Source organism: Etheostoma spectabile, chromosome 14 (genome assembly GCF_008692095.1).
Source record: "Etheostoma spectabile isolate EspeVRDwgs_2016 chromosome 14, UIUC_Espe_1.0, whole genome shotgun sequence".
Lineage (NCBI taxonomy): Eukaryota > Metazoa > Chordata > Actinopteri > Perciformes > Percidae > Etheostoma > Etheostoma spectabile.
In genome coordinates this window covers 19,820,179-19,833,526 of record NC_045746.1, presented here as the reverse complement: position 1 = coordinate 19,833,526, position 13,348 = coordinate 19,820,179, and the positions used below count along the sequence as shown (strand labels likewise).

Sequence of the window (13,348 nt, the reverse complement as noted above, 5' to 3'; positions counted from 1 at the left end):
CACACACACACACACACAGATCTATATCAGCTACCAGCATGGACTGAGCTACTTTTCTTTTTGACATAGGGCTAATGGGGTTTTCTGTCTCGTCAGGACAATTACCCACCTGTTGGAGCTCTATTTCTCACACACACACATATACACAAACACACACACATTAATATGGCCACCGTGCAATAAATTTCTTATATTATACTGTCACCTTCCCAACCTCAATAGTGTACATTAGGGCTGAACGATATTGTGTTTTTGCATCGACATCGTGATGTGATGTTGACACTAACCCTGCTTGTACATGATTACCGGCCGACCCTTCTCCTTTAAGACAGGTAGCCATGTGGGCAACGTGTGTATGTGACTTTAGTCCAACAGGGTTTATAGTTATGGGAAGTGAGGCTCTCCGTGTGTAGAAAAGCACTGTAGGCACCCGCTGACACAGTGATGCGCATAGTAGGTGCATGGTAGTCAGTGAAGCTACAGTAGTCATTGTTTTATTTTCACTGCAAATACGAACTAAATCACCTGATTATTGCAACATAATCACATCTCCCAGCCATTTTCCCCCGCAGAAAGCTGCTACCAGCCAGGCTCAAGCTAATAAAGTTAGCCTAAAGAAAGAAGCATAAAGCTGCTACCAGCCAGGCTAAAGCTAATAAAGTTAGCCTAGAAAGAAGCATAAAGCGCTTCCAGCCAGGCTAAAGCTAATATAGTTAGCCTAAGAAATAGAAGCTACTAACCAGCCAGGCTAAAGCTATAAATTTAGCCTAAAGAAGAAGCATAAAGCTGCTACCGACAGGCTAAGCTAATATAGTTGAGCCTAAGAACAAGCATAAAGCTGCTACCAGCCAGGCTAAAGCTAATATAGTTAGCCTAAAGAAACAAGGGGTCCGTCCATCCCAGCTAACGTTATGGTTAATTTAGGAAGCAACATGCAGTCGTTGTCATACATTTTAGCCTGGATTGATAGGATTATATGAATTCAGTGGTGTCATGGTAGTCAACCAGCGTATTTCTACCTAATTTTTTCTCTCCAAAATCACTTCAGAAAAGTAAAGTTAGTCATAGTGCTTACTTGCTTTGGCGTTTGTAAAGCATTAAAGTTTAACAAAGAATGGTTCATATTAGAAAAGATCCTTTTTCATTTTTATCTTCTATGTAGAGGCACTCCCCTACAAAATCATCGCAGTAGTCGAGAATGATTTATTATTTCCAAATAGACCTATCTACTGTATGTCATCTTTTAAAAATGACTTTTTCTTATTTCATATCGCAATATACATCGCAGGGAAAAAAATATCGAAATGTTAGTTTTTTCCAATATCATACAGGCCTAGTGTAGTGACACCAAAGTGCATATGAAAGCCTTGACACTTGTTAAGTATTTGTGTGCATATGCCCTGTGTGTTCACACACTCACAAATGCACACACATCTTTCTATAGATTGTATGCAGGATTTTGCAAATTCACTGATTTTTGTAAAGAAAATGTCCCTCTCTGGTTAATGCGAGCCTGTCCATCAGACAGCAACCTTGAGAGAAAAACAGAGAGAGGGTTAGAGCGGGAGAGGGGGAGTGAGACCTTTAATGCAATTCAGAGTTGATATAGTGAGACTGTCCTCCACTGTGCCGCATAATAGGCTATAGTGCTTTCCATTTAAATCAAGGCCTCAGTTTATTTGAATTAAACCAAATCCAATCAGAGGCAGACTGTGGGGAAATCACCTCTGTGCATAGATTGGAGACACGTTTACACACACACACATACACACACACACACAACACCACACACAACACACACACACACACACACACACCACACACACACCACCACACACACACACACACACCCACACTGACATATACCAAAACACAGCAGTTATGTGTGAAGATGTTTTAGTGTTACGCTTTGGTGTGTGTTTCGTCAACAGTCTCCTGACTAACTAATTTGAATTACCAAATACAATACCTTTCTTTTTTACATAAATTAAACTGGATTATGTTTTTTAATCAATATAAAGAGGAAACATGTTGAATATCTACATATTCGTTATGATCAGACTTATCTGTGTGTTTTGAGCTATGGTTCGAGGCAGTGTGAGAGTACCATACGGTAAACAGGAAACATCACTGCCTCCATCACTGCCACAAGAAAGTTTTAAAACTCTATGAGGGAAAAAAATGAAAAACAAGCACTGATCTGCCCGGGAGTTTGTGTAATAGCTGAATATTTCCTGCAACGACAAAGCACTTGCTATGTTTTGCGCGTCTTTTTTCTTTGTCTCTGTCCTGTGAAATAAAAAAAATAAGCTGCCTTCAAGTGCAATTGGAAACGTCGAGATCTATAAACGATCTGACGGAAAACAGTAATTGTGAAATATATGGTCCACTTGGGATATGTGTATGAACACAACACACAAATGGGCCGTTTCAATGATACTCCAATGATATCTCCCCCCCCCCCGCAGACATATGAGGAGCAGTTAACCACAGTCCTCATAAATTGACCGGAGTTTAACATTACAACACAAAGGAAGGAATGAACATCCGGGGCGAATATGTTGTGATCCGGAGGAATTTCCGGCAAGCCAGGAAGTGGAACGTTGTGGATATAGACTAGTGCCGCTTTAACCAAAACCTTTACCAAGTGTTGTGTAATTTTCCCTGTAATTTCTGAGTGCAAACATAATTCATGCACAAATTTTGTTTCTTTCAAAACATGTCAGCCTCTATTTAAACACATGTTGCAGTAGACAGGATTGGTTTCTGTGTGTTTCCCACTCCACAGCAGAAAAAAAAGACTCACCTTTTATTTTTAAAGGTAGGAGTTTTCTCCAGAGATTCTACATTTTAAATGAGATATCTCTGATTTAAAAAAAAAGAATCTGTCTCCTGCTAGTAGACAGTCATTGGTGGCATGAGCGAGAAACACTCTCTGGGTTATGTTTTTTTAAAACTGTGAGTCATGCAAAGACCTTTTCATTCAGCAGTGAGACAGAGCATTTGAAATGAGATGACCTCATTTAAAAAGTGATCGATGGTATGAATATCAATCACGTCAGCCACTTTTAACGGTCGGAATCTTTGTAAAAACCTTTGTTTACTAAATGGTAATGAACTTGATTATACAATAGTGGATGGTATTAAATAATACATCTCCCGAAGCACCATTTTCCAAATAGGACATAGTGTTTTGGCTTTAATGGCTCATAAAAAGCCACATGAAGAATTCATGCCAGCTGCACAGTTCCCGTTTGACCCGAGCCCTCACATGAAAAATTCTCACAGAAGCATTTAAAAGCACTTGACCAATGACCCACTGCTCAATTATATATTTTTGTGAGAGGAAATGTTCAGTTTGCATGCTAATTTTCAAACTGGCACCTTTTGTTGGCATTTAATTTCTCTAATGAGCTTTTAGCAGTAACACGTTTACTGATGTCTCTTAGTATTGCGCTGAGCTGGAAGGGTGCCAGTTTGGGTGTTATCCTCACACATGTTGCACTGATTGTCCTTAACACGAACAGATAATAGATTCACAGGGTCACACCTGCAGCACAAGATTATTTGTCCTGAAATCAGACTTAGAAAGCATTATGACATATAAATACAGCAAGTGCATTACCAAGTAGGGATGTCACAATTTCGTAGTTTAAATCAAAAACTTATTGAAATTACAAGCAGGATTGGCAATTCCCCCATTATTCTTTCTCTCTCTACCTCCGCCTACTTTCGTATGTCCGAAGAAAGACAAAAAAAAACCAGATACAGCGACGCTTACCGACTGGTAGCATGCAGCTAAAGACACAAGGTAATGTTAGCTTACCCGTAGCCTGCAGCTGCATATTTCGAGACACTGTGGCCACCGCCGGAGTCAGAGATGACGGAAAAACAACAGAACTGAAAAAATCCTCCTTCTTCACTGAAGCCACAGGCGTGACTGCATTTGGTCTCTGACGGGACTCCATGGTGCGTTCAGGTGCACCTTGTACACTCTGAGCAACTCAAACTGTAGTTTACCCTTCTAGCTGAAAAGGTGTCTAGTGGCTCTTATTGTGGCATTTCCATCCCTGTTGTAAAAAAAAGTTTAAATGGAAAATTGAATCCAATCATGTCCTTAAAATGGAAAGTCAAACGAGATTGTGGATTTGGGGGATCGTGACACCCTTAGTAGCCATTTCATATTAAATTACTGGCTACTGCTGCTTACATTTTTTTCTCCACATACACACATCAGGTGCAATTTTAAGTTTTGATTCAGCGTCTTGTTTTAGGTCACTTTGACATGTGAAGACAGAAAGAGCCCAGATCAAGCCAAAAACTCGACAACGGACGAGCCACAGTAACAAAACAAAAAAAGAAAAGAAAAAGGGTCGCGGTGGTGACATTGAAAACCATTTCGGCTTATGAAGGCTTATCACAAAGAGAAAAAAAAAAGCAAAAATGCCAAACACAAACATGAAATGAAACAACAGACATTTGATTCAATCAATGAACAATCAAAAAGCAATGAGTAAACTATGAAAATGTTTGTATAAAACAGACACGATGGACACTTCTTTCATTTTATCTTTGATCACATCTTAAGCCAACACCTTTGCCCGTCTTTCTCATCCCTCCATCCCCTCTCTTTCCTCCATGTCTCTTTGCCTCTTAACCCTACTCTTGTCCTCAGGTCAAATTTGACCCGTTTTCAAAGTTTTTACAAACATTAGGGTTTCCTTCAACCAAATTGGTTTCCTTCAACGCTCTTCACAAGTGAAAATTAGGATCAGATCTCTGCTTTCATTGACTTGTGGGTGTTTTAAGCAATTTTAAGGCATTATCCTGAGTAAATATTTGACATATCTGGGATTATCTATTGCCTTCATTACTCTGATCTTAACTATTAGTCAAATCATTTATAATTTCAGCTTTTTTCTAACATAAAAATGTGATTAGAATTGTATATTAATGAGGTTTATTGAACATGAATTTTAAAAAAAAAAATGTGTAAAACTAGTGACAATAAGTTGGTTCTAGTGGCAAATAAATTAAAAGGTATATGGTGCCAAAAACTTTGAAAAAAGCAAGCAAAATGTGGGGAAAAGCGACGGTGTCTAAAAAAGGTGTTCATTTTTTTTCCCGGGAGGACAACACAGGGGTTAATCTGCCTCTTTACCCAACCTTCTACACTTCTATTCAGCTTATCATTGCTTCTTTCATCCGCTTCAACCCTTCCTCCTCCATTCGGTTTTGAAGGTAAAGCCCTCAATGTAGACCTTCAAGCCACTAAAGGTGAAGTATCATGAGTAAACACATTTTCAATCATGGTCGACGCTAGTGGGAATAAAACCTCTAACCCTGGCAGCATCGGTGCCTTGCTCTTTTAATCGATCTATAGCAGGAAATGAACTCAAGAGTGACTCTGTCAGCCTCTACGTGTGGTAAATTCCAGGAACTTCTACAACTTTCCTTAATATTTTATTTTATATCACCAGTTTATAGTCGGTTGAGAACTCATATGTTGAACACACACACACACACACATATTAGTGCGAGCAGATGCCAGCCTACGGGCTCTTCATTGGGTTAGCCGGCTTCGTAAAGGTCACAACAAATTACAAGTGGTCAGCTAGCCTCTGTCTACAGCGATCAGAACAGTAGCACTGACTCTGTCAGCAGAGAATTACACAATTGACCTTTTTGTGTGTGTGTGTGTGTTTGTTTGAGTGCGTGCGTGCGTGCGTGTGTGAGTACATGTGCATTTGTGTGAATGTGAGCATACAGTACACGTGCTATATCTTTCTATGTGCAGGTCTGTCTATGTGTTTAGTGTGTTTTATGGATGTTTTTATTTATAGATAAATAGATAGATAGATAACTGGGAAATGACTGTTACAGCAGCAAGTTAAAAAGACATACACACATACAGAAAATACAATAAATATGCTAGACATAATAAGATAAAATAAGATCACAAGATATTAAAAATACCAGAACACCTAAATTATACTCAGATGAATGAAAAAGACTGTACATGTATATACAATTGTAGAATAAAAATATACAACCTAAATCCATAGTGTATATATATATATATATATATATATGACAAAGTGTGTGTGTGGGTGTGTGTGTGTGGGTGGGTGTTTCTGTCAGTCTCAGTCTCGTCTCACTCCAGCCACCGTACCTTTAGGTCATTGGCATTCTGCCCGGGCCTTGCACTCAGAGCGACACAGATTATTACTGTTGCTGCCCTCTGTTATTTACGTCAATCTGTCTTGTCTGTGTGTGTGTGTGTGTGTGTGTGTGCGTGTGTGTGTGCGCCTGTGTGTGTGTGCGCCTGTGTGTGTGTTTACAGAGTCCGATTTAGATCTTGAACTTGAGGAAAGGATATTAAGGATGAGCAGCAGTGTGAGAAGATATTGTTGCATGTTGTATTCTATTTATTTTATTTATTTATTATTTTTCTTTATGTTTGTGTCACTGGTTACGTATTTTCGCCTCGCTGCTTAACTCTACTTGTCAGTGTGTGTGTGTGTGTATGTGTTGACTTACTTATAAGTGTGTTCTTTTATGAGTGTGTTCTTTTTAAGAACAAGTGTGTGAGTGTGCAAACACTTGGCTTTTGCTTGTCGGCGTTGTAACACTCAGTGTGTACACATCGACCGAGGCTGTGTACGGCAAGAAAAGTCAACTGCAACATCTCTATAATCTGCTGAATACAGAGTGTCAGAGTTAATTCAAGTAAAATGTATATTATTATACTGTGTGTGTGTGTGTGTGTGTGTGTGTGTGTGTGTGTGTGTGTGTGTGTGTGTGTGTGTGTGTGTGTGTGTGTGTGCGCTCAGGTGTATGAGGTTGTGAATGTATTATAGCTGTGTCATGTTTACACAGTTGCACCTATGTAGTTTGTGTGCGGTGGATTTATCCGATGTAAAGTCAATCATGTTTATTCAGATGTGTATTTTAGTGTGTGTGTTTGTGTGATTGAGAGCTGGAGCAGCGTAATCATCAACGGTGTAATAATTATAGCTTGTCAACTCAGTCATTTGCGCAGTTTTTTGTTTTTTTTATCCTTCTCTCTACTACTTACATGTTCTTTTTTTCTTTCCCACTCACTAACCCGCTACATCTCCCTGCCCTGTCCCTCTTTCCAAACCATAAATATCCTCATCCAAGGCTGCCTGTGAAATAACAAAAAGTTATGGCGCGCTGTACCAAACCCCCCCCCCCCCCCCCCCCCCCCCTCTCCTGATGTACTCAGGATGCATCTGCAGAGATACGCCTGAGTCTGAGGATCTTTAGCCCTCATGAGGGGTTGTTCGTGTTTGTGAGAGGGAAGAAAGGTGTGTGCCTGTTGCGGTACTGTAGAGCAACTAAAATAAAAGTCCAGTGAGATGTGTGTGAGATGGTGGGCGTTACTCTGGGGCTATTCCCATTAACATTTTTGCCCAGTGGATTCCATGTTGTTTGCATTTATAGTGATGTGTGCATTTGAGAGGGAGACACAAAATGACAGAATGAGGGCAAAGGAGCACTTCATCTGTGGTCCTATAGCATGCATAGGTGCCTAAAGGCGCAACCACACAGCAGTTATGCTCATATTGTGTTTTTCATGCAAAACGTGAATACATAATAACATGGAGTGATGTGAACACATATACGCAGTGTATACGGCAGATAGAGGAGAGAACAGTGAGGAGAATAGGAAGAAGGAGCTGAGAAAGCCAGATGGAGGTGAGGAGCACAGAGGCAGGTCAACTCTTTGTAACTCTCATGGGATCCATAAAGTAAGAGTTCTTTCTTTTCCAGAACATCAAAGTAGAAACTGGGTCACAAAGAGGGCACTTGGAGGGGAAAAGTTTGAAATGCATGTACAGGTCACCCAAAGCACCTGAATGAGTCGTATTATTGGCAGTGGTGATTGCAGATGAATGTGAATTGGCGTCAAAACTTATATAAATAAAATAAGAAGATTGCAACTAACAAAGTATCCTAATCCTAAATTGCTCTGTACAATTGAAATTGTTTTTCTCAATGGTGGCGTCTCAACTGTGTCATTTTGGTGACAAAGAAACAGCTACCGTCTCAGATTTGCAGACTTTCCTTTGTCCATAAGAAACCTAAAATAAAAAAAATTTAAAAAAGGTGTCATGTGTCCATTTTACTTTATGTCAGAGAGAAGAGTTCCCTGCTGGAATATAAGCCAAACTAAAAAATCAATTGCACCGTTTAAACAGATGATTATAGATTAATTTAATTAGCTTTACGTGGTTAAACAAATGTAAAAGCACAGTCCTTGTTTCACGTTTTGGCCACACAGAGATCTGATCTCAAAGCTGCAAAATCAATCAAGAATTCCTGGCACACATTCCTATTTCAGTTATGTGTGGACACAAATCTGGCTGCAGACTGGATTTCCCAAGCAGCATCATTCATTTATTGAGCTCCCTGCTGATTGCGTACATGGTACACAGTGAGCTAACATGGAGGAAAACAAGCCCTGCGGCTGCACTTCCACTTTTCCTCATCTCTCCGCAGAGTGTAAAAAGACCGTGTGAAACTGGAACCCAAAGACACAAACATCCTGTCTGCATTGGGAAGTCACGCTTGTTTTAGTCTTGGCTGCTCAGAACAAAAAGAATAAGACATTTTCTCGTACTCAGATCCATTTTTAGTAAGACGCTATTCGTAATGGAGCATGACAAAGAGATCTCAGCCCAGATCCAGACATGACTCACGATAGACGTTTGTTATGTTTTGTCTCTGTGATGGTGAACCATGACACCAGTTAGCCTGACGGGAGTGCTTTGACCAATGTGAAGTTTCATGGAAAATACTCATTTCTGTTGACAGGTGTCTCTACAATCCAATAACAGATTTCTTGAAACAAAATAAAAAGACTACCAATTATCCTAAATCAATTGGGGGCAGTGCAACAGCATTTAAACCCAACGTTGGCATATTACCACCTTATGTGTTATAACTGTTTGGCTTTGTAAGCAAACAATGTTGCCTGTTTACTCATCCAACAGGCATAAAGCAAGATCGGCATTGATTTGCATTACATAGTGACAAAATAACTGCTCTTTAGCTGCTAAATGCTCCACTGTATTCAGCAGCTATAGCTGCTAACTTTGTCTGTCTGCTACTTGTTGTTGAGAAGGCGGCACACAGCTGGTTTGTCAGGACTTTTTTTTCCACTCAAAACAGCTGCCTGCTACAGCTGGGGCTGGGGTCGGTGACAGGGGATCAAAACAGTCAAGTCCATAAAAAAACAAAACAATGAGCTGAAAGACGCCAAAGCTCCATATAGGGAAACCTTCAGAGCATGCAACTCTTCTCAAATGAAACATTAGGATTCATCCATTTTTGATCAGAGAGAGCAAACCTCCACCAAGGCATGCCCTATCTCACAATGTTTTTGCTGTGTGAATTTTGCTAGATGGGAACTAATTTTTCGGATTATTCCGAGACAACATGAATACAGCACAAATTCCCAACCAAGCTTAAAACATAATCTTCTTGAAGGAGGTAAAGATATTGATAAGGGGGGGATAAGGGCAACTAGAGCCTTAGATCTTCTGCCTCATCAGATGTAATGTTTGCCTTCTTATCTTTTATTATTGTCAAGTCAGGACAGGAAATGTTTTATTCCTTTATTCTATTCTCATTTTAAAGTATGTATGTTACAAGGTTATTCCCCTATAGTCTGAGGGTGGCAGCTGTTTGCCGCTCTGTCAGATCAGATTAAATACCACCCATCTAAATGAATTCTCAGATTAAAACAATATTGTGTACATGATCTTGCTGTTGTGTGTGTGTGTGGAGACGGAGTTAGTGGCGAGGGGAGAGAGAGAGAAAAACAGGTGTGTTGAGAGAACGCGTGGGACAAAAGGATTGAGCAGGTTGAAAGACGTTGGCCTAGAAGGGTAACTGCAGGAGAGGACATCTGTCATCCAGAGAGACGTCACTGACTAGAGCCTGCGGTCCCAGCACTTTGTCATTTTATCTACATAATGTGACAGAGACAAACAAGATGTTTGTCGGGCCTGTGGCTCTTTATCTTGTATCTTAACACTTGTGCACCTCGTAAAATTTTACCGTTTGGTGGAGGCATTTATCCACTTTACAGGACAAGGGCTGTGTCCGTTGTTAGTGTGGGCAGCCAGAGTGGGAATGGGAGGCCTAACCTTGGCAGTGCTGAAGCTGCAATTACTATTCATTTCATCTCCTCCCTTCTTCTCCTTTCTTATTTCCGCTCTTTTCTTTCATCTGCTCTCCTCTCTTCTTCTCTTATCGGCATCACCTTTCCTCCTCTTATAACTCCCTTCTCTTCTCGCCCCTTCACCTCTTCTCTCCTTCTTTTTTCTTCTCTCTCCTTTCATGTGCTCTCCTCTCATTTTCTCTGAGTTAATCTTGCTTCTTCCTCCTGAACGCCTCTTCTCCTCTCCTCAACTTCTCAATTTTCTCTCTCTCTTCTAAAACGATCGCTGCTCTCCTGCTGTGAATCCAAAAAACAGTGCCTGTGTTTGTCTGTGCGTGTGTGTATGTGTGTGTTTGTGCGTGTGTGTGTGTGTGTGTGTGTGTGTGTGTTTCAATGCTCTTTGACTTTAACCTGTTATACTCAGACACACACACACACACACACACACATTCACACACACACACACACACACACACACACACACACACACACACACACACACATACACACACACACACACACACACACCCCACACAAACACACGGGAACCCAGGGCCTTGCTACTCAATATAAACAGAATTTTAGCTGTAGGTAGCTGCTCAGTAAGCAGGGCCGCAGAGAGACAGAGATTCTCTCTGTTTGATGTTGAATGCCTTCACCTGCTCCACCTCTCCGCTTCATACTCCACTCCTCCTCTCTTTATCCTCCGTCCATCTGTCTGCCTCAACTTATACTACCAGGCCTCGTCTGATCTATACACACTTGCACACACACATACACACACACACACACACACTCACCTCCCACTCAATTTCTTCCCATATTTTTTGGGTGTTTGACACTTTGTACCAGTCCTTTAAGCTAGGATCACACACACAAACACACACACACACGCACACACACAGACACACATGGTAATATAAATGACCTAACACCCACCTGCTTACAACATATTTATGACACATACAGTACATGCCTGTATACACAAACACAAACACACACGCATACACACACAAACACACACACAAACACACAATGTTTGGAGTGTTTTCATCTCGCTGAAAGCTCTTTTCTTTGTAAGGTGGCCTTGACAAGTACAGAAGCATTGATTGAGGCAGGAACAGCATCCTTTTCTTTCTTTTTTCTGCATGCAATATGAGTCTATATACTGACTTCTTTATTTTGATACTGTAGATTATTTTTATTTATTTTTTTACTTTACTTTGACTGCAGAAGAAGAATTATGGTGCAGCAGATTGTGTCTTGGAAAAAATAAACTGTTTTTCAGGCAGAACGGGAAGTCAAATAATTCATGCAAATGTTGCAATCAGCAGTTCATGTGCTGCACACATAACACACAGACCATCTGTCCCTCAGAAAACTCGTGCTGAATTTGAATGTGAAGCACGGTGTGGCGGTGAGCAGGCTGTTTGCAGTTAACTTCAGAAAAATCACAGCGCTGTCAGATGAAGGTGCAGTTTGTGTCAGATACACAGGAATCCTCAGCTGATAGATTTTATTTGTTATAGATTGCAATTCAAGTGTCAAATATGCTTTTATTAACTGGCAACCTGTTCAAGGTGTTCCCCAGCCTGTTTATTTATGTATTTATTTAACTTTTATATAACCAGGACTTTCTTTGAGAAAGAAATCTCAGTAGCACTTTACATTCCAACACAGAAATAAGATGGTAAGTGGGTAACAGTGATAATAAATAGGTAATATATAGGTAATAAGTTGTAAATACCAAAGTAATAACTATTTAATAACCACAGTAATAAGATGTAATACTGGGATTTTAAGGTGATAAGAAGATAATAGATGTGATAACACTAGGGATGGGTTTGATGTTAACCATATATATCTGGGTCATGGTAATATAGTTATATTAATATTCTAATAACATGATAATAATGGGGTAATACTTGTTGAGGTTTTCACAGTATTATAGGCTGCTATCAGTGTAATACCTCCAAAATTAGATAAAACTTTAAACTTTAAAGAATTTAAGAATTTAAAATTGTTAATTACCATATTATAATGCTGAATGTGATCCACCCTTTATGTTCCAAATATTTCCCTTTTGTTTCATACTTTACAAATTATATGTCTTAATCTTGTGACTTCTTACTTCTAATGGTAACAATACAATAAAAGTACAACACATTACATTAAAAGAACCATAACTTTATTATCACACTGTGACCCCACCATTACCGTCTAATTGCCATGGTGGAATGTAAAGTGCTACCGAATTCTCTTTTCCCAAGGAGACCTGGCCAAGACAGCACACCAGTTACACAACAAACAGGACATACAGTCCTCAGACTCATAAGCAAGATTCTTCATCCAGCTCCAATAAACAGATGCATTTCTCAGTTACATGGAGTTGAACATTTTTAAAATGCAGTATGCTTTGCAAATGATTCCCAGTCCAGGGAGTAAAGAAGGACCCCAGCTCAGTTCAGACCCTTGGAACCTGGTCAGGATAGTTCTGACTAACGCTCACTGGGGTCGGCTCCTCATTGAATCACTGAAGAAAAAAAATGAATACATGAATGGATGAAGCAGGGTGTGGGTCAACAATGGAGAAGGCATCAAAACTGCGGGGCTTTAGATATGTAGATTGGTACCGCTCTGATGTACTGAGCAATGAATATGAAGCTATACAGCCAGAAGCTGCTTAGCTTAGCATAAACACTAGAAACGGGGGCGAACAACAAGCCTGGCTCAGTCCAAAGGTAACTAAATCTGCCTGCCAGCAGCTCAATAAAGTTCATTATTTAGCGCTTTGTGTCTTGTTTCTTTAATCCTTAATAAAAACTGGTCTTTGTGCTAAGATAAGCTAACCGGCTGCTGGTTGTTACTTCATATTTAAAAGTCAGATAATTTCTTGACGCAATAAGTCAGTGATTTACAGAATTAAAGTTTTAATATTGAAAGGGGATGAAAAAAGAAAATGGTATTAGTAACAAACTAATTAGTGAAAATGGTTTTCTGTCAAACACAACCGGGAACCAGAGCAGCGGCTCATATAAGTACATCTGTATGAAAACCAGCAGGTGCAATAGTCGGGAGTCTCAATTGACACAGGACACACACACACAAGAACATATATATACATGTATATGTATATCTATATATATATATATATAT

General features: G+C 39.8%; 1 protein-coding gene and 3 long non-coding RNA genes across 4 annotated transcripts in view; 3 read left to right on the top strand and 1 right to left on the bottom strand.

Moving 5' to 3' along the window:
* LOC116701288 (uncharacterized) overlaps nt 1-2,395 on the top strand; it is a 6,530-nt gene extending 4,135 nt beyond the window's left edge. Inside the window, exon 3 of the long non-coding RNA XR_004334885.1 lies at nt 2,311-2,395. This is a non-coding gene — a long non-coding RNA (uncharacterized LOC116701288). The remainder of the gene's footprint in view (nt 1-2,310) is intronic.
* LOC116701291 (uncharacterized) overlaps nt 1-6,746 on the top strand; it is a 14,586-nt gene extending 7,840 nt beyond the window's left edge. The window contains exons 2-3 of the long non-coding RNA XR_004334888.1: nt 3,812-3,816; nt 6,731-6,746. This is a non-coding gene — a long non-coding RNA (uncharacterized LOC116701291). The remainder of the gene's footprint in view (nt 1-3,811; nt 3,817-6,730) is intronic.
* The window catches only part of pvrl2l (PVR cell adhesion molecule related 2 like), a 290,781-nt gene that overhangs the window by 232,938 nt on the left and 44,495 nt on the right, over nt 1-13,348 (top strand). The window lies entirely within an intron of this gene.
* Nucleotides 1-13,348, bottom strand: part of LOC116701290 (uncharacterized) — a 21,019-nt gene that overhangs the window by 7,429 nt on the left and 242 nt on the right. Inside the window, exon 2 of the long non-coding RNA XR_004334887.1 lies at nt 12,317-12,322. This is a non-coding gene — a long non-coding RNA (uncharacterized LOC116701290). The remainder of the gene's footprint in view (nt 1-12,316; nt 12,323-13,348) is intronic.